Source organism: Heterocephalus glaber, unplaced genomic scaffold (assembly GCF_053883595.1).
Source record: "Heterocephalus glaber isolate CG9 unplaced genomic scaffold, H.glaber_assembly_v1.0 deba00001465, whole genome shotgun sequence".
NCBI lineage: Eukaryota > Metazoa > Chordata > Mammalia > Rodentia > Bathyergidae > Heterocephalus > Heterocephalus glaber.
In genome coordinates, this window is record NW_028258312.1 from 4,026,024 (window position 1) to 4,051,410 (window position 25,387).

Here is a 25,387-nt window from a genome sequence, read left to right on the forward strand (position 1 = left end):
CCCAGGATTGATTGGTATCAACAAGCAACATCTGTAAGTAAACAAATGCAGACAGGAATTTCTGTCAGGAAGCATGATTGCTCCCATGTGCAATATGTAAGGTTACTTGACACCTAGTGAATCATTAATTTTAGAAACAAAAGACCAGATCCACCTGGGCCTCACATGGGAAGTGACTGAATCCTTTGTTGCCATTTATTACCAGACTACAGTTGCTGGCAAGTGTGTGTGTGTGTGTGTGTGTGTGTGTGTGTCTGTCTGTCTGTCTGTCTGATGGGGGCAGCTATTAGGGAAGGAAGTATCCTTGAGAAAGATGGAAGGGTGGAAATTTTCTGAAGAATTTTGCCATGTTTCCTTTTTAAACTTTTTCTAAATTTCCAATTTGCTGCTCATTTGTAAATATTTTACTCTTAAACTACCTTAATGCTCCCCTGTAAATATTTTTTTATCTTAATGTATAAACCTTCCATTTCCGCGGTATAAGTCTACTTTTATTTCTACTCTTTTCTGCTCCATCAATTCCTCATTGCTTCCCAAGAGGTTTTAGAATGAAAGGATGTGATTACAGAGCGTGATGTCCAAACAGCATGGAGCCAACATGGATGATTTCTGGCATGGGGAGTGGAGGAAAGCTCATGGTACTCAGCATCAGAGCCACTGTAGACATCAAGAAGTGGTTTTTACAGGCTGAAAAACTAGAAGCTTTTCAAAGAACAACCCTGAGGATGAGCTTCTAAAGAATATAATTTTGCAATTATCTCCCCCACCTTCTTCTACAGTCTAAAGTGAATCCTTGAGAAAAAGGCCACACTGCTTAAAAAGGCCCAGGTATGTGCACAAGATCCTTGAGCCCAGCCTCCCTCTAATCTGTGTGGGTAAAATGTTTGGAATGCTTTTGAGATGGAAAATTGCCATTAATCTGGAATGCTGAGAAAAAAACAAAGAAGGAGGAAGCTGTTGGAAACATAAAAATGACATACTAACTCTGAAATTTAAAGCAGGAGAATTCACTGCCTATCTTCTAAAATAAGTTTTCCATCTCCCTTGAGGAAAACAAAAGAGATCTGTTTGTGAAAGATTCATGAAATCATATATGTGTGCTCACAGTTTACTACAGCTTGGAAGTCTGACTTCATACAAGCTCACTCAAGTAAGGGAGCCAGGCCACTTTAACAAAGAAGCTTTCAATGCTACTTCTTGCTTTCCTGTCTTTTCCATGTTCCTCATACTCTTTCATTCCAAAATCTGTGGTAGTGCCTACTAACATCTTATGAGTATTCCTGAAAATATGAAATGCTGCACAAACTCATGTCTGTCAGTTCAAGCAGCATATCAAACCTTTTCCATTAGCACAGTGTGGTGGTCCAACACCTACCATCCAGTTTAGCCCTACCAGCAAGTGATTATGATTATGAACAAGCCACTCTTTTACAGCTTTATATAAAAAAGGAGGAGACTATGCAAGAAAATAAAAAGTCCATTGTACAAGATGTGATTCTAAAACACAAGTTTGTTTATGTTTACACTGTACAATCTTTGCTAATGCAACTCATGAGGGCAGGGACTTGATCTGGTTCTGGTCATTACAGTTTCCTCAGAAGCTAGAACAGGGCCTGACCCTCAGTTACTCCTTGTTGAGCAAAGAATGAATAAACAAACAAATAGAAAGCATTGGTCCCTAAAGAGCTGTGATCCAAGATAAATGATTGCATTGAACATAGGAAGAAGGATGATTCAGTTTCTTTCAAGGAAAATCCCAGTGGGAGTTGCTAATTTAAAACAAGTTTCATTCCAGAGAAAGAGGTCCTTCTCCTGGCCTCCAAAAACATGTTCTGGTTTTACGGAGCGAAAATAGAGAAATACATGCACTTCATCAATAAGTAAGGATGGACATGAAGGAAAGCCTCAATTTCAGGAGCTGGATGAGCACTGGATTTAAATTTTAGCGTGCAAAACAGTTAAAGGAGAGAGTGTGGTGGGAAAGCCTGTGGGTCAATGAAGTGGCTACAAATATGACAGAAAACTATATATATGGTCTGTTAGTATGAAAGCAATCTTTTGTAATTGCCAGCATTGTTCAGAGCATTTTTAAGGTTCCAAATCTTGTTTGACTTCTGGATTTTTAAGTGAAGGAGTCTATAAAGTAGTTAAAAGAATAGGAGGAAAGAAAAATAAGCTAAAGTGCTCACTGTTAGTTTTTTAGGAGGAAACTAAGGAATGATAGTTTTAACATTATCTTCAAACATAAAAATAAATTTTTAAATTTGTTGTGAAGGAAAATTTCTGATTGGGAAGTTAATTTAAGAAGTATACATCTGGGATGGGAAGGGAAGCACAAAGGATTAAAATGCAATATGTAAAAGCCCAATTCAAAAGTGGGCATCTCAGATGAACAAACATTTCTCAGATAGAGAAGTAAAAGCAGCAAATAAACAGATGAAAAAATGTTCAACATCACTGGTCATTTGAGAGATGCAGATGAAAACAACGTTGAGATTCCACCTCAACCCAGAAAGAATGACTGCTATCATGAAATCAACCAATAACAAGTGCTGGCGGGGTTGTGGGGAGAAGGGAATACTGCTCCACTGCTGGTGGGAGTGTAGACTGGTGCAACCACTGTGGAAATCAATATGGAGATACCTCAAGAACTAGGACTGGAAGTCCCATTTGATCCAGCTATTCCCCTGCTGGGGATCTTCCTCAAAGAATTAAAAGAATCATACCACACCGATATATGCACACCCATGATTATAGCAGCACAGTTTGTAATAGCTAAAACTTGGAAGCAGCCCAAATGCCCATCACCTGGAGGCTGGATAAAGAAGATATGGGTTTTTTTTTTTTTTTTTTTAACAAAATAGAGTACTACTTAGCCATAAAGAACAACAAACTAGAGACATTTATAGCTAAGTGGATGCACATTGAGGACATACTCTTAAGTGAAATAAACAGGACACACGTGTAAATACCGAATAGTTTCTGTGGTGTGAAAAACTAACAGTGTAAATAAGAATCAAAATGTATAATTGACATTGTGAAATAGGAAGAAAATATTCAAAGGAATGGGAAAATGGGAGGGGAAGGGGAAAGGAAAGAAGGGAAAAGAAAAAATATGAGAAAAAGAAAAACATGGAAACAAAGTCTTTGTAAATAGGGAAGGGTGGAGGGGGTGAGGTGAGGGCAGGGGAATGGGGAAAAAAATAAGAACCAAGATACATCATGTAGGGGTACAAGATCCCAATGATGGATGTAACTGTATTGCATACCTAAAATGTACCGATAAACTAAATGGGAAAAAAATACAATATGGACATGTGCCAACTCCCCATATTGAATGTATTCCTTTTGTATTATAAGTAAGTACTAAATCTCTCTCTCTCTCTCTCTCTCTCTCTCTCTCTCTCTCTCTCTCTATATATATATATATATATATATATATATATATGTATCCGGGATATTGTCTTAGTTACTTTTTTCATTGCTGGAACAAAATACCTGACATCCACAAGTTAAAGGAGGACAGATTTCTTTTAGCTCAGTTTGTGGAAGTTTCAGCAGTTTCAGTCCACAGTCAGCTGGATCTAAGGCAGGGTAGCATGGAATAGGGGTGTCACAGAAGAGAAATAGCTCATGGCATGGCATGCAGAAGGCAACAAAGCAGCAAGCAGTAGCAGCAAGCCTGCTTTCCCTCTATCCCTTTATATTCCATCTAGGCTATATGCTTATTGATTAGTGCCACATACACCCAGTATGGGGCTTCCATTATCAACACTCAGAACTATGACAACCCATTTAGTTATCACACACCATTAATCCCAGTATCTCACACTCCACATCTGGCCACCCCTAAAAAGCCTCACCTATGAGCACATGAGGTTTTTTGGGGGACATCTAGATACAAGCCACAACAGGTATAAAGGGAAATTTCTTACACTGTACAGGGAATATTTCCAAAAGTGGAAAGCCATCAGAGAATCCTTCTGGCAGTTCTTCAAATGAATATAAAAGAACATAACCATAAAATTTATTAGTTTCCTTCTAAGGTATGTATTCAAGATAAATGAAAATATATGCTTGTACATATAGTATACAAAACTTGTACATACATGCTCATAGTAGTATTATTTGCAAGAGCCAAAATGTACAAAATTGAAATGCTCATCAACTGATGAAAGGATAAAGAAAATGTAGTGTATTCATATAACAGAATGTTATTCATCACCAAAAACGAAAAAGGACTGGTACATGCTGCAAGGTGGACCAGTGCTAAAATCATAAAAAGCAAAAGGGTCCAGTCACAAAAGGCCACATATTTTACGGTTCTATTTATATAAAATTTACAGTAAAAACAAGTTTAAACAAACAGAAAGTAGGTTAGTGCTCACCTACATTGAGGGGAATGAGAAATTGGGAATGACTGTTAATGAGTATAAGCTCTCTTTTAGGGGTGATGAAAACACTTTGTGCCGATGGTTGCACACATCTGTGAATATATTAACAACCACTGACTTTTTCATCTCAAATAGATGAATTTCATTGCATATAAATTATTTCTCAATAAAACTGTCAAGCTTATTTAAAAATTAGAAATAAATCAGACATAACCTTAAATATTGCATGGTTTCTCTTTTATACGAGAAACCCAAAATATTAATAAAGTGCAAAATAAAAGATAGATAATAGAAAATTGGAAGATAGACCTTTTGCAAAAGGGAAAGGAACTGGGCCCGGGATTTAGCTCAGTGGTTCTGGTGCCTGCCTTGCAAGCGCAAGGTCCTGAGTTCGATCCCTGGTACCCAAAAAAAGGTAAAGGGACTAACAGATGGAGGGAGGGGTAAGGGAGGGAAGAAGAAAGGGAAGAAAAAAGAATTAAAGTATGTTATGCACATGTACAATTCTCCATGAGAAATGTAATCATTATGTGCTCTGAACATGTACTAATAAAAATAAAAATTGAAAAAAGAATTCAATTTCACTTTATTGGCAAAAAAATTAGACATTCATCTGGGCACCAAAGATCTAATTATACCCAAGCTGAGGCAAGGAACACATCATATGGCCTCTTACCAGCTCTACATTCCTAATATTCTATGACTTTGACCCATAAAGTTACCAGACTTAGATAGGACACAAAGATTAAATAGTTTGGATGTTCAGAAAGAGTCACAAAGTCCAGCTCATATACATCCCAAAGGAAGATACTTTACTCTAAAAGCATGCACACAGATACTGTGGGAAACCAGTTAAGACAACTTAACTGGTGGAAAGGTCTATGGATTTGAATAGTCCAAGGCACATATTTTCTTTTCTAAATGACCAGTCTTTCTACTTCTACTCCTGCAGTCATCTACATAGAGAAGACAGTGTAATCTTTTAAAATTTAAATCAGAACATACCACTCTTCCAATTGTGCTTAATGTGAAATTCAAGCTAGTACTTACCCTCTCCTAAGTCTCATGTGAAGTGATTTCTGTTCCCTCCCCATCCTTACCTTTACCCATCACAATCTAGCCATGGCAGCCTTTTTCTGGATTCCTGGGGTGCAGTGGTAATTTCCTAGGAGCCTTTGTATTAATCAGCTGTTTCCTCTGCCAGGAATGCTCTTTCTTTTGATTCTACATGACTGGCAGCTTCCTTGTTTTTATTTAAGCTTCTTTTTTCCGTTAGATTGTTAACCTCATTAGAACATACTGCATTATCTTTGGTGCCTGTCATATAATAGACAGTAGTATTTGATGAAAGACTGAATAACGAGTTACTGATTCCTTTCTCTTTTTGAAAGAGAAAGCTATAACAACTTCATAGGACAAGCATTTTATAAAGAGAAGTAGAGACGGGCCTGTTGTATAAAGTTGCGTAGAATCTAGAGGTAGGATTTCATTTCATGTGTGATAACTTATTGTGAAAGTAATTTAGTGATCCTCCGTATAATTTCCCTACTCCCACTCTGCCAAGCAGGTTGTCAGGCTGTGCATTTCCTTGTCTCCTGGACTGCAGCTGGGTTGTTTGGGGGCAGTGGCTCTTCCTGTATTTGTATATCTTTCCTGTATTTCTTCTAGTTCAAGAGTTGATTTTGCACATTTGAAGGGGAGGCAAGGAGGAAACTGCCTTTGAAAGGAATCAGTTTGCAAAGGGAAAATTCCAGCAGGCTGAGGATGAGATCTGGAGCTATGGATCAGAGTGTCCAGAGCATTGCAATGGTCAAGTAGAAAACAAGATGTCAAAGGGGTCTGTTCTCAGCTATGACTCAAAAGGCCACACCTGCCTCATTATAGCTTCACCTGCAGGACAGATCAAGGTGATAGAAAGTTGGACATTAAGGAATTACTTAGGTCAAGATCATGATTATACCAGTTGGCTGTATGGAGAAAGCCATATCCTGCAGCATTATACTATGTCATGTCCCATCTGAAATTGTAGACATCAAACAAAATAAGTTACTCATTTCGCTGAGGAAAAAGCTGGTCAATATTTGACTAAATTAACATACCCACTAGGGATCTATTCATACCATTCAGGGGAAAGGAAACACCTGCTCCACAAAGATGACCGATGAACAAGACAACCTGCATGGAAAATCAAAGTCAAGCCTATTACGTGTGTATTTTAAACGGGAGAGTATTCTGGGCTTCCTTGATGTTGGGTCAGAAGTATCAAGCTAGACATATACCACTATCACTTTTACAAGTATACCTGAAGGGAATTGGAAGAGCCAGTCAATGGCCTGTCAAGGGGTCAGCTGCACTGGGAATACCATTCTTTCATCAAGGTTCATGGGTTATTCCTCGATGACTTATTCTTTCTTGGTATTTGAGATTCTCCTCTGGCCTATGCAGTGAGCTCCATTCCCTCAGCCCTACAACTTCCACAGCAGGGCCATTCTGTCTTCCTTCAGGAATTTATAGAAGATTTTCTTCTCACATCATCAGCAGAGTGTACATGTGCGAGGAGAGAGGGCAGTGCGCTCTCTGAGCACAGAGAGAGGAAGGAGGCTGGGGCTGGATGGTGTAGGGACCAGTAGCCTCTCCTGAGGACCTTAGCTTTTACTCTAAGTGAGACGCAGAGCCACCAGAGGGCTTTGAATGGAGGTATACTTAGAATCTTAAAAAGATTTCTCTGGCTACTTTGGTGAGAATAAGGGGGCAACAATGAAATTGGGAAGCTCATAGGGGAGCGTTGGAGGAGTCCTGTTGAGTGGTGATGTGGTTTGAACTACAATTAATGGGAGAGATGTATGGTAGTAGAATCTCAGAAATATTTTAAAGGTAGAATAGATAGGATGCGCTGATGAGTTGAGTGTGGGATGTGAAAAAGGGAGACTAGAGAATAAAAGCATGACTCCTTGGTTTTCCTCCTAGGCAATTGAAAGACTGAAGTATCCATTTATTGACATGTGAAAGCCTGGGGCAAAAGAAAGTTGAGAGGAGGTATGAAACTGAGGAGTTGTGGAGGGGGTCAAGTGAAATCTGTCTGAAGCATTTTAGATGCTTTTTATATACTTTTTAGTAGTACACGTTTTGCAGTACATGCATTTTAAAGATGCCTTTTAGATATCTGCATGGCAATATCAAACAACCACTTAGATACATGAGTGTAGAGTTCCACGGAGAAGTCAAGTCTAAATACATACAGGGGAAAGCTTTCAGCCTATTGATGGTATTGATAGGGAAGGATGAGATCGCGAAGGGGGAGAGTGCAGGTGGCATCACATAGGGTGTGCAATGGCACTGTGAAGTGTTTGCTTCAAAAAGTACTTCCCAAAGCTGGCTATGACCCAGACCTCCCTTCCGTGAGCCCTCAACACCAGACGTTATTTTTATCTCCTCACTGAGCTCCAGGCTCAGTTTTAAATTCTGAGCCTTAAGTGGCACTTGGCATACAAGGACAAGCTCAAATTTCACCTTTACTTATTCATTCATTCACTCCACAAACATTTTTTAAGATATCTATAGAGCACTAGGGCAAAAGAAATAGCAAAAACAAAGACAATCACTTTGCAGAAAGTCTTTCCTGAGCCGCTGCCTAATTGAACTTTCTCTGACCTTCCGTAGCAAGCATGCCTAGAAGTTACAATTGTCACTGACCATGGAACAAGCTTCATGGTAGATGCTGGGGAAGTAAGAGAAATTCACAGCCTACTGTAGAAGCAGGCAAGTAAACCAGTACTTACAAAAAACTATGTTGCTTTCTATGATAAGAGAATATACTTTTAGTAAGAAGGCTGTCTCATTCCCCAAAGATGTCCATATCCTAATGCCCAGAACCTGTGAGCATATTATTTTACAAAGTGAAATCAAGGTTACAGATGAAATTAAAGTGGCTATTCAGCTGATATTAGCAAGAGTATCCTACATTACCCAGAGCCTTTGTAGAGAAACTTAAAATGTGGAAAAAGAGAGTTGGAGAACGATACATGATGATGAAAGTACCCACAAGGTAAAATATGTGGGTGGCCTCTAGACACTAGAAAAATCAAGGAAATGGATTTTCCCCTCATGCCCAAATAAAGGAAGGTAGCCCTGTCAGCACCTCAATTTCAATAAATCATACAACCTTCCCGAACCTATTTCCTCAAAGCAAAATCATGTCCATCTTACTCAGTTGTATTTAAATAAGATAATCCATGTAAAACTGTGGAGCACTGTGCTTGTTATGGATAAAGTGTTCAGGAAACTTGCGACTCCTCCCTTTTTTCCATCTGGAGAAGGATTAGTGTTCAGCACACCAAGCAATCCTCCACAGAAAACACCTCTTCCCTGGCTTGAGTTCCTTCTAGTTCCAGAAAATCTCACTGTCCTCTACCTTCTGCCAGTTTGAGTCTACCTCTTTGCAGGGGAGTTTGAGGCAGCTTAACATCTTTCATGTTTCTTTAGCTGAAAGAGAATGCTTTTCATTTATTTATTTAGAAGCAATGACTCCTTACACTCCTACAAGAGGTATTCCAACTAGGACCTGACCTGTAATGGAAGGAAAGAATACACAAGCCAATGTGCAGCAGTGCTGTTTTCTCTTTCCCCACCCCCTGCCCTGGAAAGAATGCATGTCACTTGCACTTCACAGTAGAGTAAGCAAAGTCCAGATACTTAAAGAATTTGCTAAATGATCAGCCAATCAACAGTAAAGCCAGGAATGGATACTCAGAACTAAACGGGGCCAAATTTTGGTTGTTTGCAAAACTGTCAAACTGAAGGAGGGGAGCAATCTATCTGGCACTGTACCGAGGGGTATGCTCTTCATTGCCCCACATCTTACTTTGTGCTATCATTACCCATATCAAGTGCTACAACAGGATTGGCAGATTCTTGTACAAATTATAGCCACCACAGGCTTGTTTCTGTGAGGACTCAGTATGGACAGACTAGGAAGGGGTAAATAGAGTATTTCCAAGTCCTTTAAGACCCACCATTAGTTTTTTACTTCCTCAATTCTTACAGTCCTGATTTTGTCTTGTATACCGGCCTAGCCACTTTTGAGGCAGGCAGAGGCACCACTGAGCTAAATCCCTGGCCCTTAGCCACTTTAACTGGAGTCCCTGACCATTCTGGGAAGGTGGGTATTGTAATATCTTTCTAGCTGTCATGGAGAGAGTTTTCCTCATCACCCACATGCAGCCAGATGGTAGAAACACTTCTAAAAATTCCATTTTACTAGACATTAAGTGGAAAATCACAGGCAAGCCTGTTTCCAAGCCACTAAAGATAAACAATCCAGTGATGGGGAGGGTAAGAGAAGAGGGGAAAACTTTGGAAGAGAATGAACAAAGGGAAAGAGAAAAGAAAACCCTAAAGCTCTCTTCAATGTCAGGGGCAAAACTAAATGAAGTTTCCCAGATACATAGAATGAAAATGTTATTTAATCATTCTCCACAATCTTTAAACATAAATAACAGGTTGCATTGCTTACCCAAACCATGCACAAATCTCATTAACAGGTTTTTAAAAAAAAAAAATTAAAAATCTCTGCAGACAACATTAACTCAGCCCAAAATTGCTTCCAAAGGAAAATGTCAAATTGCTTGTCAACTTGTAAAATGATACTAATAGGATGATGTGGGTCACAAACAAGAGAAGGTTGCAGAATAAATAGCATCCTTGAGATCTACAAAGCCTTTGAGTGAGACCATGAAAATGGCTGGTTTTGATCTTACAATCTTAGAGAGATAAATTCTCAGAGGCTTATGGATCAGACTTCATTTTCTTCCTGAGGCAGTGGGAAAATGTGTGATATCTTACTTTACATAGCTTTCACAGAAGGAAGGCAATATGGTATACCAATAGAGTAAAAATGATCGTAGTCTAAACATTTAAAATAAAAACCGAGTGGAAGTATTACTGTGTTACATATCTACATGAAACTGAGTTACAGGCTGATGGTTTGGCAGAGAAGGTTGTCGTTTCTCTCTCTGAGCCTGAGAAGATTTTATGACAGCTTTAAATGACATTAAGGCTACCTCCATCAGAGACATTCTTTCTCTGGACTTTTCAATTACCATATCCCCTAATATTTTGCCTTGTCCTCCTTTGTTTCAATTCTAGTTTATTAGTACATGTGTGTAGGAAATAATGTTTACATTCCTTGTGAGAAGTTGGTACATGTGCATAACACATCTTAATTCCTTTTTTCATCCCTTTTACCTTCCTCCATCCTCCTGCAGCCCTTGATCCCCTCCCCTCCTTTTGTCCATGTTTGTAGTACGTAATATTTATACTCCTTGTGTGGAGTTGGTATGTGTACATAACACACTCCAATTCCTTTTATTCATCCCTTATTCCTTCCCATTCCCTCCACCTCTCGATCCCCTTCCCCTTTGAGAAGGCTCTATCCCCCTACTTCCTATTATCTATCTTTTAATTTGCTCTTTATTTTTACTCTGGGTTTCTCATATAAGAGAAACAATGTGATATTTAACCTTGTGATAATAACCTAGTTTATTTCATATAACATTATGGCCTCGAAATGCTTCCATTTTCCTGCAAATGATTCAAGTTACTCTTTTTTTGTGGCAGAATAGTACTCCATGCTGTGTAAATACCACATTTTCTTTATCCATTCATCTGTTGATGGCTATATGGGCCACTTCCAAGATTTAGCTATTATGGTTTGTGGTGCTATAAACATGGCTATGTATGTATCTCTGTATTAATACATTAATTTTAACTCTCTTTCAAAGATACTTAGAAGGGGAATAGCTGGGTCAAATAAAATTTCTATTTTTAGTTTTTTGAGGACCCTCCATACTGATTTCTATAGTGGTTGTACTAGATTACATTCCCATCAACAGTATAGAAGAGTTCCTTTCTTCCCACAGCCTCTCCAGCTCTTAGTAATAAACATTCTTTCTGAGATAAGATGAAATCTCAGTGTTGTTTTAACTCTTATTTCTCCAATGGTCAGTGATGTTGAGCAATTCTTACTGTATTTATTGGCCATTTGTACCTCTTCTTCTGTAAAGTGTCTGTTCATTTTGCTTGCCCATTTTTGATTGGTCTTTTATTTGGGGGGGGGGTCTGAATTTTTTAGTTCTTTATATGTTCTTGCTATCAGTCCTCTGTCTGAGGAATAACTGGCAAAAATCCCCCACCTCTATCTGTGGATTGTCCTTTCACTTGGTTGTTTCTTTTGCTGTGCAGAAACTTTTTAATTTTTTTTGAAGAGAATATCAGATTTATTTCATAATGACTCCCCTCATCAATTCCATATTGCTCATTGGTACAATATGATTATAAGACCAAAAGCCCTTTATATAGTTGCATCTAAGGCAGGAACAGCATGCAAAATATCAACAAATTAGTAATCAATTAGAATTCTTTTCCCTTTTGAGACAGAGCCTCAGTATATATCTAGGCTAGCCTTAAGCACACAGTGGTCCTCCTGCCTCAGCCTCCTGAGTGCTGGCATCACAGGCCTATGCCCCACATCCAGATAGGAGCCAATTCTAACTCTCTCTTGTCATTCACAGTATCATCCCTGCATCCCGGATCACTAAACATAATCTCACACTGAGAGACGTTTTCTGTAAGAGGTTAACTTGTTGTATGATGAAGCAGGATATTCAATATGGTAGGCTGAAGATGCCCAACGTGATTGCTCCACCAGAAGCCATAATCTGGTAAGAAATCTCATACTTGTTTGGCCATCAACTCCCAAACTGAGCTGTATCTTTACTATTCTGACTCTCTTGGCTCTTACTGTAAAGAGCGCAATGTTCATCGCATCTTTCCCAAAGGAGCCCTCCGCTTCCTGTACTCCCCTCGCTGCGCTCTGAGGGAGGTCCTGTCCTCCCGGGGTCTCATGGGGCGCTGCGGGTGCTCCTCTGTCAGCGTCCGTCGGACCCAGCGCAGGGCGGCTCCTGGGGCAGGGCCAGGCAACTCACCTCCAGCACTATGTGCAAAGTGCACACGCATCACCTGCACAAGCCTAGCCGAGAGCGCACAGCCTGCCCTTGCTGACACGGAAGAGCACACAGAACTTTGGATGTGCACTGCGAGTGCACAGCAGAAGCTTTTTAATTTAATGTGATTCCATTTGCTGATTCTCGAAACTATTTCCTGTGCAACTGGGGTTCTGTTCAGAAAGTCCTTACCTATGGCTACATCTGCCTTGTCCTTAGATGTTTCTTTTAAACCTGCTATGGGGGCGACTCTCCTTTTTTTAATGTTGCCCTGTAGTTGGTCCAGCTTTGTCTCACTTCTGTACTCATTCTTTTGGTGCTCTGGTCTGCTCCTACAACTGCAGCTGCTGTCCATGTGCTCAGATCTGTTTTCTATCCAAGCTCCAGAGTTGTATGATGAATGCTTCATGGGACATCTCCACTCAGGTTCCTCAGGGCAACTGTTTTTCATCTTATTTTGCTCTGTTTCTAAAACCATTGTGGTCTTGGTGCTTCTGCTTCCATGAATAGCTGGCTTGCACCAATAGGAAACTAAGCAACATCCTTAACACCTTGTTTTTGCCCATTTCCTATACCCTCTCGATCCTCACACCCCATCTGTTTCAGTTTCTAAATAGTTTACAAATACTTCAGCCCACCTAACCCTACCAATTTTGCTATCACCCTCATTCAAACTGTAATACCAGGAGATAGTGTAGGGTAGTTGGTAAAGAAACTGTCCCTGAAACCAAAGTTCAAACTCCAGCTCTGTCTTATAAAAACTGAAAAAGTCTTTTATTCTGTTTATGATTCAGTTCTCATCAGTAAACAGAGATTATAATAAACCAACTCCCACAGAGTTCTGAAAATTAATCACAATGCATGTAAGTTCTGAGAAGAGTGATCAACCTAACACTGACTCAATACTCGTTATGATTACCATGATTATTATTACTACTGTTGTTATTATCACTCATATTATTAACTCAATCTCTCTTCTCTTTCATTTTGTTATATATCCACTGATACATCAATCCTTTCTACATATAAGAGTGATGATTTCTAAAGGAGAATCCTTTTATAACACGACCTTGCATATTCCTTTCTTCTCAGGATAAAGCCAAAAAGTCTTTAGAGGCTCTTTAATACCTGGCTCCTCCTTGCATTTCTCTTGCAGCTAGTCCTTTTCATAAGAGTGAAACACTCTTCTACTTCTCTTCACAGATAACTCCTGCTCTCTTATCTGTTCTCCAATGGATGCCCCTTGGCTGTATTGGGGAAATGTAACTGGAAACAAAATCTTCTCCCATCCCTGAAAACCTCTCTGCAAAGGTCATAGAGACAGAAAATAGTTCTATTATTGGATAAGGATTCAACCAAAATGTAATGTGGTTTATCACAGGAAATTCCCTAAGAAGTTGCAAAGACAGGGAGAAATCTTGTCCTTTTTATAGGCAGGAAGCTATAACATTTCACATACATGTTTTCAAGATAAATATTATCTATTCCCCAATTAAGAGGAGTTGACAATACTGTTTGTGACCCATAGCTCGACCTTTTATTACTTGGTAATTAGGGTGACTGTGTATTATTTAATTGGCTTACCCAGAGGAAAAATATATTTTTTATACCTTTAGTACAGGAGGTAGTTTTGCAACTTGGAGAATGATGCCTGCTAAAGTTAGGGTCCTAGCTACCCACAGAAACTGGGATGTTGGGTCCTATTTCTTTGATACTTGGATTTCAGAGCCTGCTCTCAGGAACTTGAGAAAGACATTTCCACCTCATAAACCTGACAAAAGTCCTATTAATTTAAAAAATTGCATGTCTTTCAAAGGGAGGAGAAAATATTGACTTTTTAAAGTAAAATTTCTAAGAAAACAGGAATGAAGTCTCTTTCCTTATTTTCAAGAGGGAGAATTTAGCTTTTTATTTTTAATTTGTATTTGTCCTTATACTTGCACCAGACTGCTATAAGCTGCCATGTCTGTCCATAGTCTGTCCATAGTTTCTCTTCCTTTATATTACACTTGGAACAGCCATCAGTGTTTCACTCAATATTTTTTAGCTGCTGATCAAGTGCTAAGTGCTGGATATATTGTGGTTAATAAGATGCTGTCTTCTTTTAGTAAGACTTACAGTCTATTGAGAGAGCTAGTCAAGTAATTACACAAATAAATAATTGTTATTCAAAATGTGGTAATTGTAAAACAAATAGATTGTTTTCAAATAGAAACATTTTGTTCAAGAATAAATTAATAATTAAATAAATACAGTCCCAAAGCTCTATAATTTAGGAAAGAGAGGCTTCTTGGAAAAATAAGAAGGAAGCTTCAGGGTTGAAAATTCATTTGTGGGCCACATAGAGCATGAATGCCACCTACACTTAGTGGGCAGAATGGGTTAAGAATTTGGAACTTGGCTCATGCTGCTATGATCTGCTTCTCTCATAGAGGACAAGAGGGTCCTATGAACAAAACCTCTTGGGAAGCTGAAATGTCACTGTTAATGCAAGATCAGTCAAGTTGTAGGGCTTTAAAACCAGTGCTTCCTCAATTTCACAGGACACTGATTAGGACAAATATTCAATTCTCTGCATTTTGACTTTCTAGTAACCTAGCCTCAGACCATATATTTCATGTAAGAATTTGTGAGAAAGGGTTGGAAAAAAGCTTTATATATGAGAGAAGGAGGTAATACCATCGCCAGTTCCAGCAGATCTGCTTCCAAGGACCCTTGCCATGTGAGTGACATCTGTGTCCGACTCTCACTCCCATTCTAATCCTAACCAGAGATATGTCTTTGCTCTCTGAAACATATTCCATCATCCTATTTTATGTTCTAAGCTTTTTTTTAAATGAAAATTTAGCCAAGAAAGCACTCTCTTCAGAAGATGCAATAGTAGCATAAGTACTTCTTTTGGAGCTAGTTTTGTTTGTCTGTGGGAACATCTTTAAAGATAAAGACCAGGGGTATATTGCCCTGAAAACTATAGCAGTGATCTCTAACTCCTATTTGGTGGACTCAAGTGGGAAGAATTTCAAGAGGCACTCATTTAGAATCACCTCTAGAGATCCAATTCAATAGATCTAAGGAGGAGCCTGAGAATTTCATTTCTAACAATTTTCCAAGTGATGCTGATACTTTTGGTCTAGAAACCATACTTTGAGGATCGTCATCTTATGTCAATGTTTTTTTAATCTTGACTGCATGTTAGGATCATCTGGAATGCTTATGAAAAAGTACTGATGCTAGAGTGCTACACTAGAGCAACAAAATCAGAATATCTTGGGATAAGACCTAGCCATCTGTATCTTTTAAAGTGTAGTAGTGAATCAGGGTTTGAAAATAACTATTTTAGATTAAGTCTTACAAAGAGAAAGGGTAGTATGTGAATATTCTCTCAAACATGTCAAAGGTGTATGGATGATGTAGAGTAGAATTGGAGCATGGTAGATTATGTTTATGTGGTCCAAGCCTCTGTTATTAAAGATGGACCAGAGAAAGGCAGTGACTTATTCAAGATTTCATTATAGATTAACATCTGATCTAAGCCTTATTTTAAATCATCATGATTTTTGGTTCAGTGATTTTCTTCCTCCACTAATCTTGAATTTCCATACCTTATAAGATATTAATCTGTAGAGAATCAGAAACTAAATGGACATGAAATTACACATGATAAATCCCATGTAACGGGAACAGAAATATCAAGGTGAATCATTTAGCTCTGTGTAGTGCAAGAGGGCAAAGTGATGAGTGAGCATTATTCAGAGGAGTGCAAACGACATTTGGAGGGAGAGAAAATTACGAGTCAAGACAGAAGCTGGACTGGCATGGTTTGTGAGGGATCATCAAAACTTTCAAAAGAGCTGCAGTGTAAAAAGGCAAGTAGAGCCTATAATCTCCTCCCCCATTAAGTTTATTGGTACATTTCAGGTATAGAATACAGTTACATACATCATTGAGATCTTGTACCTTTACATGAGTACCTTGGTTCTTTTTTTTTCCCCTTTCCCTGCCCTCCCTTCACCCCCTCCACCCTTCCCTATTTGCAAATATTTTGTTTCCATTTTTTTCCTTTTCTCATACTTTTTTCTTTTCCCTTTTTTCCTTTCCCCTACCCCTCCCACTTCTCCTGCTCCTTCAGAGCTTTTCTTCCTATTACACAATATCAATTATACATTTTTTAAAATTACAATATCAAGATCTAGGAGACATTACCACAGATTTTGCAGAATTTAAAAGGGCATAGAAAGCATATTACAAAAATCTTTTTTGAAATAAATTTGACAACTTCTAAGAAGTACCTAGGAAGACAAATTAATGAAACTAACTCTGGAGGAAATGAAAAAATTTGAATAGCACCTATTAAAGAAAGTATATTCCTAGCTTGAAAACCTACCTATATGACAACAGCAGGCTCATATACATTTTAACTGATAAATTACATCAAACATTTAAAGCAAAAAAAAGAAGGAACACTTCTCCCCTCATTTTAGGAAATCAACATTGTGCTAATACTAAAACTGGATGAAGATAATAGAAGAAAAAAGTGTGAACATAGATAGAAATTTGTTTAACAAAACAAACTATTAGAAGTCAGATCTGGCACTATGTAGAAAGTGGTTTTGTTATAGGGATGGCACTGTTGGTTCAGCATTGGAAGATCCACCCCCAAAAGTCATCGTTTTAACAGAGGAAAGGAAAAAGCCATATGATCCTGTCACTAGTTGGAGAAAAAGTATTGGACTAAATTCTACAGCTGTTCGTGGTAAAAGCTATCAGGAGACTAGAAGTAGAACAGAAACTTCTCAATAGATTAAAGATATGTACGCCATACTTCCAGCGAGAATGCCTTATATAAATGGAGAAGATACAAAGCTTTCTCCTTAAGGTGGGGAACAAGGGCAGATATGCTTACTCTTTATCTGTCCATTAAACTTTGAAAACTAGGCCCAACCAAAATAGTCTGGCAATAAAATGACACAATTAGGATAGGATTGGCAAGGCAGAAGCAAAATCTTTTTATGTAGATGAAATGATGATCTACAGAGAAAATACTAAGAAATCTCTAGGAGCCCCTAGAACTTGTATTTGAATTTAGCAGGATTAGAAAACACAAGGTATACATAAAAATTCAGGTCTGCATATACTTGCTATAAATGAAGAATTGGATATTGAAATTTAAAAGTTATGTAGGAGTACAAAGGACCTAGAAAAGTTAAACAAACAAACAAACAAACAAAATAGTATTGGAAGACATTTAGTACCTAATTTTAAAACTTCTTCTAAAGCTACAGTAATCAAGGCAGTGTTGGTGTAAGGAAAGGCATATAGATCATTGGAATAAAACACAGAATCTAAAAATAGAACCACACATATGTGGTCCACTGAGTTTTGAAAGATTATTTAACATTATCATTTTATAGAATATAAACTCAATTCAAGAGCCGAGGAAGAGATAGTGTTTTCAACAAACAGCACTAGAACACTTGGTATCCATATATAAAAAATTAACCTCAACTCTTTATTTCCATACATGAAAATAACTTGAAGGGATCTATGAACCTAAATAAGAAAGCCTAAAAGTATAAAACTTTAAGAGGAAATTTTAAGGCAAAATGTTTATGAATTCAGGGTAGGCAAGAACTACCTAGGATACAAAAGACATGATGTATAAAAGAAAAAAATTGATAAATGAGATTCCATCAAAATTTAGAAGTTTAAATGACATCATTAAAATGAAAAGTAGTCCTTAAACAGACCATATTTACAATCCATATAACCTATGACCAGAATATATAAAGAACTCTTACAGCTCATTAATAGACAACCCAATTGAAAAGTAGACATAAGAAGATGATAAATAGCCAGTATGGCACAAGGAAAGGCGTGCAACTCTAGAATCAGAAAAATTCTAATCAGTACAATAACAAGATTGAATTCTACACTCATTAGGGAGATGAAGTTAAAAGTTTTAAAAGCCTTGTCATGACTTTTTCTTTTTGTTGGATTCTTCCCCTTTGCGTTTAATTTGTCATGCCCAATGGATTCATTCTGCTGGTTTTCCTGAGGTTGTGGTCCTCATTGTCTTTTCCTAGAGTATTGTCTAAAATTTTTTGGAGTGCCGGTTTGGTATTCACGAAGTTCCTGAGGTGCTCTTTGTCATGAAAGTATCTTATTTCTCCATCAATTTTGAAAGATAGTTTTGCAGGGTACATCAATCTGGGTTGGAGGCTGTTTTCCTTTAGGGCTTGAAATACATCACTCCAAGCTCCTCTTGCCTTGAGGGTTTGCATTGAGAAGTCTGCTGTGATTCTGATGGGCTTTCCTTTGTATGTGATTTGTTTCTTTTCTCTAACTGCTTGTAGAATTTTGTTCTTCTGTTGGATTTCTGGAATGCTAACTATTATATGCCTATGTGTAGATTTTTTTTGATCAAGGCTAGCTGGAGTCCTATATGCCTCACTTATCTGTATGTCAAGTTCTTTTCCCCTACTTGGGAAGTTTTAAGCCATCACTTCTGTGAACAGTTTTTTTTGTGTCATCTGCACTCTCTCCTCTTTCTTCACTGACCCCAATCAGTCTTATGTTATTCTTCTTTGCATCATCTAGAAGCTGCTGGATTGATTTCTCGTGTTCCTTTACAGTTTTAAAGCAATTTTTCTTTTCTTGGTCACTAATTGAAATCTTTTCTTCTATATCTGAAATTCTATCCTCACATTGCTCCATTCTGCTGCACAGACTTTCGATGGAGTTTTTAATCTCCTGGAAATCTGTTTGCATCTGTTTTATGGATTCCATTTGTTTCCTATGTTGGGATTCCATCATGTTCCTCAGATTCTTTTTTTTTTAATCTGTGTCCTCTCTAGATTTATTAATCATGTCTTGCACCATGAGCACAATCTTTGCTGTTATCTGAGTAATTATTTCTGATTTCATTTTTCCCAGATCCTCTTTTGTTGCCAGTTCAGGGAGTCCAGGTAGTTGAGTATCAGATTGTTCCATCTCATTTCCCTTTGGGGTTGCTGTAGGTGATCTGGAAGTCTGTTTTTGAGGCTTGTTTACCTGTCTTCTCATTTCTGCGGTGTGGGGGGGGTGTTTCTGGTGCCTGCTTGGCTCAGCTTCTCTGCCCTAGGAGCCAGAGCCCATAATCTTATAGGCAATGGGGGAGGCACTGGTGTGTTGTAATTAGTGAAGTAGGAAATGATAAAGATGATATTTTTGTTTCAGGTCACTTTGCCAAGGGTGAAGAAATTTGATTGGAGGAGAACTCAGTGTGATGGTAAAAGAATGCAATTGAAAGAGTTTAGGAGACATATAAATGATATAAATTAGGGTAAAAATGTAGGAATAGGGAAGGAGCAATGTATTTGAAACTTTGGAATTGAATAACTTAATTTGAGATGAGTTTTGAGGGAGTAAGAAATACCTCAAAATGATGGTCAGCTTTCTAGGCTGAACAAGGAAGGGCAATTGAATGGCAACATTGGAGGAAAAGCATGTATGAAGATGATGAGTGACACTTGGAGAACATTCAATATTGAAGTCTGAATGCTATCCAAGTGGAGATGCCTATTACATTATGAGTCTGAAGTTTAGGTGGGAGGGATGGGCCAGAGAAAAAAGTATTCATGGTTCTCATTCAGAGAGGGTGCTAGAATCACAGAAGTGTCTGAGAAAAGCCAATAATAAAAATGCAATCATAAGTACTTGGGGGAGATGCCAGCATTTTAGGGGAAGGCTGAGCAAGATGGGCTAACTAAAGAGAAGGAGAATACAGTTCAACAAAAATATTTATGTGCACATCATTACTTTTCTTCTATTCCATACACGTACTTTACAGAAAAAAATACTTTATATTTGGCCCCTACTTTCTTAATTCTACTTTGCAAAATAGCAAGAAAAAGGCAAAGCAGAAAGGATAATTACATCTATATAATAAAGAGGTGGTTGGCAGAAGGGGGAGAATAATGAAACAGTTTAATATTAGGATCTAGGAGAGAGAATTTTAGAAATTGTGGTGTAAGAGGCTCTAGATCAACTATGAGATTTAAAAAAAAATATGAGTAGTATAGGAGTCTTTGAAAAATGTGGATAAATTGGATTCTTGTTAAGATTGTTTGAAGGTTGTAGATTAAATTACTCTTAGTCCAGATGATCTGGACAACTTTTAAAATGTCTGAGAGTCTGAGTAACATGACTCTAGATTTAGTAAGGTTGTAAGAGGAAATCACCAAGGATGTAGGAGGTGACTTAAAAGAAAGCAACACCAGGGCCAGGAATTGAGCTCAGTGGTTTTGCTTCCTGCTGTGCAAGCTCAAGGACCCGAGTTTGATCCCGAGTACCAACAAAATAAGAAAACAGAAAGCAACACCGACACCGCAGAAACCGGACAAATGAGGGAGAAGTCCACGGAATTTATTGCTGCTGAAAGGATCAAATAACCAAAGTCAGTATTTGTCATGGTAATTTTGGAAGGGCTGGGAGTCAGAAGTTATTAGGCACAGGATAAATGCAAAGTAAAGAAGCAGGACAAGCAATTCAATGCACTCTACTGACAAACTAGACTGATAAAGGAAAGAGACAATTAGAAGTAGCTATGGGAAATAAAATAACTATTTTTGAAGTGAGACACCAGCTGACTCATGTGTGTACAATGTGATTGATCTGTCTGTTCAAATACTTCATTCCCTCTTCCTTCTGAACCCTTGAGTACTTCATCACTGAGCTTCATTACTGCTATTTGACTCTATATTATTCTTATCAAATGATGGTAACAGGGAATAGCAAATAAGAAGGAATTTGGCTTTTACCCAAGAATATTAGGGAGATGACTTCCCAAGCTTTTCTACTTCTCTATATATTTCTTCTAGGTGTTTTATTTGATTTAGTTTTAGTTTAGATAGCTCCTTTATGTGTTAGAGTTCTCCAGAAAAAAGAACTGATAGAACTCCTTTTTTAGAGCAATTTGCTTATCGATTCCTCTAATTTTGGAAGTCAACAAATTCCACAATCACCACTAAAAAGCTGGTGATATAATCCAGTATAAATCCAGAGGCTTGAAATCCTGGAGGAAGAGGCTAATAGTGGAATTACCTGAGTCTGAAAGTCTGAGAATAGGATCTCTGAAGTCTAGGGCAGAAAAAGATGGATGTCTCAGATCAAGCAGAGAGTGAATTGGCCCTTCCTCTGGCATTTTGTTCTATTCAGGGGCTCAGTAATGTGGATGATGCCACACATTAGGAAGAGTTATCTGTTTTCCTCAGCTCAGCTCAACTGATGATCTCTCCCAGAAACAGCCTCACAGACATATCCAGAAATGTTTTGGCAGCTATCTGGAAGTCCCTTAGCCTAGTAAAGATGACACATAAAGTTAACCATCACACCTTAAAAAGGTTATTGAAGAAAAATATTTTAATGAAATTATCTAATGCCAATTCTCTTTTATAATTATGTTTTTCAAAAATTATATATACTTCAACAGTAAAAATTATGTCTGTACTCACGTTAACCTTTGTGCGTATTGGAAATGAAATATTTATAGCTTACTCTGTATGATGCAATAGCTTTTTTTGAGAGGAATTTTACTCAGGAGTCATGTGGAAAAGTGCTAAGCCCATAATAAGTTTTACATTCTTACTTACAAATTCAAAACTGTCATTGTTGCTGAATTCTAAGTATGAGCAAATTGTGTTAAAAGCAGGGTTGCTAATAGTGTGTTAAGAAAGTAAAGCAAAAATCTCTTAAACTAATCTGATGGAGTGGATACTGTGCTGTTAGACATCTTAGTGTTTGGCATTGCCTTATCTCAAAATGTCAGGCTGGTGCTACACAACATTGTGATCTGTAGATCAGCACCAGAGGTAGCACTAATTTTCTTGCTCGTCTCTAGATCTAGTGAAGTTAGATTTGCTGGAGATAGGGCCTACAAATATGTGTTTTCACAAGCCGCTCTCCCTGTCTTGCTGTGTCTGTTGACAGGTGAAGCACTGATCTAAGCTCCTGCTTCATTCTTCTCTGCATTAGATATCTCCCTTCGCCTCTCCAGATCTGCTGTCCTGAATTCGCACACACTGCTATGTGCTGAGAAGTTGGTATGCTTCATACCAGCAATATTCTATATGCTTTGATTGATGGTACCAGAGAAGAGAGAAGAATGTGAGAAGGCTGAAGTCAAGGTGTTCATCTTTGCCCAGTGCCTTGCCTTCAAAGTCCTCCAGGGCTAATAGCTTCCTTCAATTAAATGCTTCTGCTTTTTGCCCGTTGGCCCACTCCTCACAATGCTCCATGACTCACTGTCTTCTCCTCAACCCTTCTTATCTAGTGGTAGTAATGATTTCACTTCCCCTGCTCTAACAGTCCCAGGAAATTGCACTATCCCTTGTCCTTTCCCTGCAATTTAACTCCATCTTATTTACAGTTTGTAAAGAGTCACCCACCTTCTGTGTGAAATTTTTTATTTTAGGACTGTGATTGGCAAAAATCTATAATTCTAATGATTAGCATAGTAGTTAATAAATATTTATAGAAGGAGAAAAATGAAGGAAAATATATATGAAAAGAAGTAGTTCTCTCCATGAGTATCAGTCATTGATATCTAAGTGACTTTATGAGGTTTTTTAAAATGCCAGCTAATTGGCTAATTTGAAAATCAGATATGAAGTATGGATTTCAATAGACATGAGGTCCAGGGCACTGGCTTTGAGATGTATTGGCCTGAATGCAACCCTAGTGCATTAACTGGGAAGCAATCAATCCTGGCGATGCTTATCTAGTCTACACTTTCAGTTTGAAAAGCAAGACAAATGTACATGGTCACAAGGAGGAAAAGATGTGGTAGAAATTAAAAAATAATGAATAAAATTTCACAATTCAGCAAGAATGGTTGGTGGGAGAAGAGGACTTTGAAGCAATAAATTAAATCCTGGCTCTTATGGACAGTAAAAGATACAGAATTGGTTCATGCTTAAGATATGACAATATTAAGGACAAGGATCTAGTGCTTGGAATGGTGCCATGTTGGTTTCTACTTGGCAGACATTTGGGAGAATGCCATGTTCTTTCTTTAAAGAGCAGATCTACAAATATCAGTGTCTCCTGTGTCAATAGAATCTGCTCATACCTCTTCTTAGCAGATCTTTTATGTCTTCCCAGCCTTGGCCAAGCTTTGGCTACTAGTGGGCATGAGTCAGAAGGATATGGGAGACTGGCAGTTTTGTGACCTGGCACACAGCCCACTCGATCCATCCATCACCTGATTGTATTTTCCCCAGCATAGGCTTCCCAAGCAATCTGTAAGTACTTATCATTATGTGAACAAACACAAATAAATGGACAATGAACACTGTTTAGATTGATGGTATACTGGCTGTGTATCCTCTTTATTTTTAAAGCTCTTTTCTAGAAGCAACTAAATTTATAAGTCAGTTTGTCAAAGCAGATATTTCTGGAAAGTTGGTTTGTTTTTTTGATTTTCTATCTGTAGCTTAATGTTGTATATCCATGCCTGCTTCTTTCATCACTTCTTTCCCCCAAAGTTCTCTCAACACATCTTGATTTAATTCTTCGGATTTCTATTTTGGCTTAGCACATGTCAAATCTTGCTCATCAAATGGAGAAACAACACTTGACATATCTCTTCCTATCAACAGCAATATCTGTGTTCAAGTCATTAAGGACTAAAACTTGAATTTCATCCCACTGTTTACTCTCAAATCAAACTCTACAAAGAATATATACAAGAACTTGCTTTTGTTATTATAGGTTGAGGTATGCAATGGCTCAGAATCCATGCTCTTACATTTAGTGTTCTGTGCTTTAGTTACTAATTAAGGTAACTAATCTTCAAATAATTCTTTAGCTGCCTAATGAATGTTTTGTCTAAGAGAATGCAAATTTAGGAACTCTGTGAGGCATAGAATACCCTCTATAAAAGACAAGAAAGTCTTTCATACATAGTCACCGGTATGAAAGGCCATCTTTTAAATTGTTTTAACTTCAGAATTACTATTTCTGTGCCTAGGTTTTTGTACTTCACTACCTTCCAGGATTATTTCTACTGGCAGTCATTGTATGCCCACAGATTCTATATTCTCAAAGCAGAAAAAAGTCTGTTAAAAATTAAACTGAAACCAAAGTACTCACTGTTCCCCCCAAATTACACCTAATCCAGGCAGAAATTAATATTTGGGTAGTTAGTAATTTTTAATCTTTCAAACTCATCTGAATAAAATGCAGATGAGAAAACTACCCTCTCCTCCCAGAATGCTTTTTAGAATCATTTTATATAACATTGAAAGTAAGGCATTAGGTTTTATATTTTCCATGGGAATGAAACTTTGGCTACAGCTGGCGGTATGTGCAGGTCTCATGTCTTGCTGCCCATATTACATACACCAAGTGTCCATCATATCGGATTATTCATTATGTCTCCTCCACCTCCCACTGGAAGGCCCACAGTCACTTCAAACTCAGTGAGCCAAAAGTAGGTCTGATCACTTTTCTACTTCGTTAGTTCTCCTGTGCTTCACTGTCTCAGTAAATGGTAACTTATTTACCCAGATGCCAACGTTAAACTATGGATGACAATCCCATCTCCAATCAGTCACCAAATTCTTTTTATATATTTTTCAACTCCCAGTGTTTTCATTTTGTTCCTCAAAATTTCTCAACTGAGCAAGGGATTAGTCTCCCTGACTCCAAACTGTTGGTCATTCAGTTAATTCTCCAGATATGATCCTTGGCTCAAACCTCTTTCAGTAGCTCGTCGTATCTTTAAATGACTTTAAAAATCTGGAAAATCTTATTATAGCGTGCCAACTGCTCTGTAAGCTTCCCCAATTTATACCTTCGGCCTAATTTCTCCTTAATCTCCATCTCTCATTCTATAATAAATTATGACTACTAGAGAAAGCCTTCACACAGTGACTTGGAGCTCAACTGGAAAACTCTGTCCCTTGCCCCGAGCATATGTGATAATATCTGGAGATATTTTTGATTGTCAGGATT

At 38.0% G+C, this 25,387-nt stretch overlaps 1 long non-coding RNA gene across 1 annotated transcript; it reads left to right on the forward strand.

Annotated features, from left to right (window-relative positions):
* Positions 1–544: 544 nt before the first annotated feature.
* Positions 545–21,774, forward strand: LOC147826549 (uncharacterized). The gene is made up of 3 exons (XR_015438909.1): positions 545–828; positions 11,963–12,112; positions 19,610–21,774. It is a non-coding gene; the product is annotated as an uncharacterized LOC147826549 (long non-coding RNA).
* Positions 21,775–25,387: the final 3,613 nt, after the last annotated feature.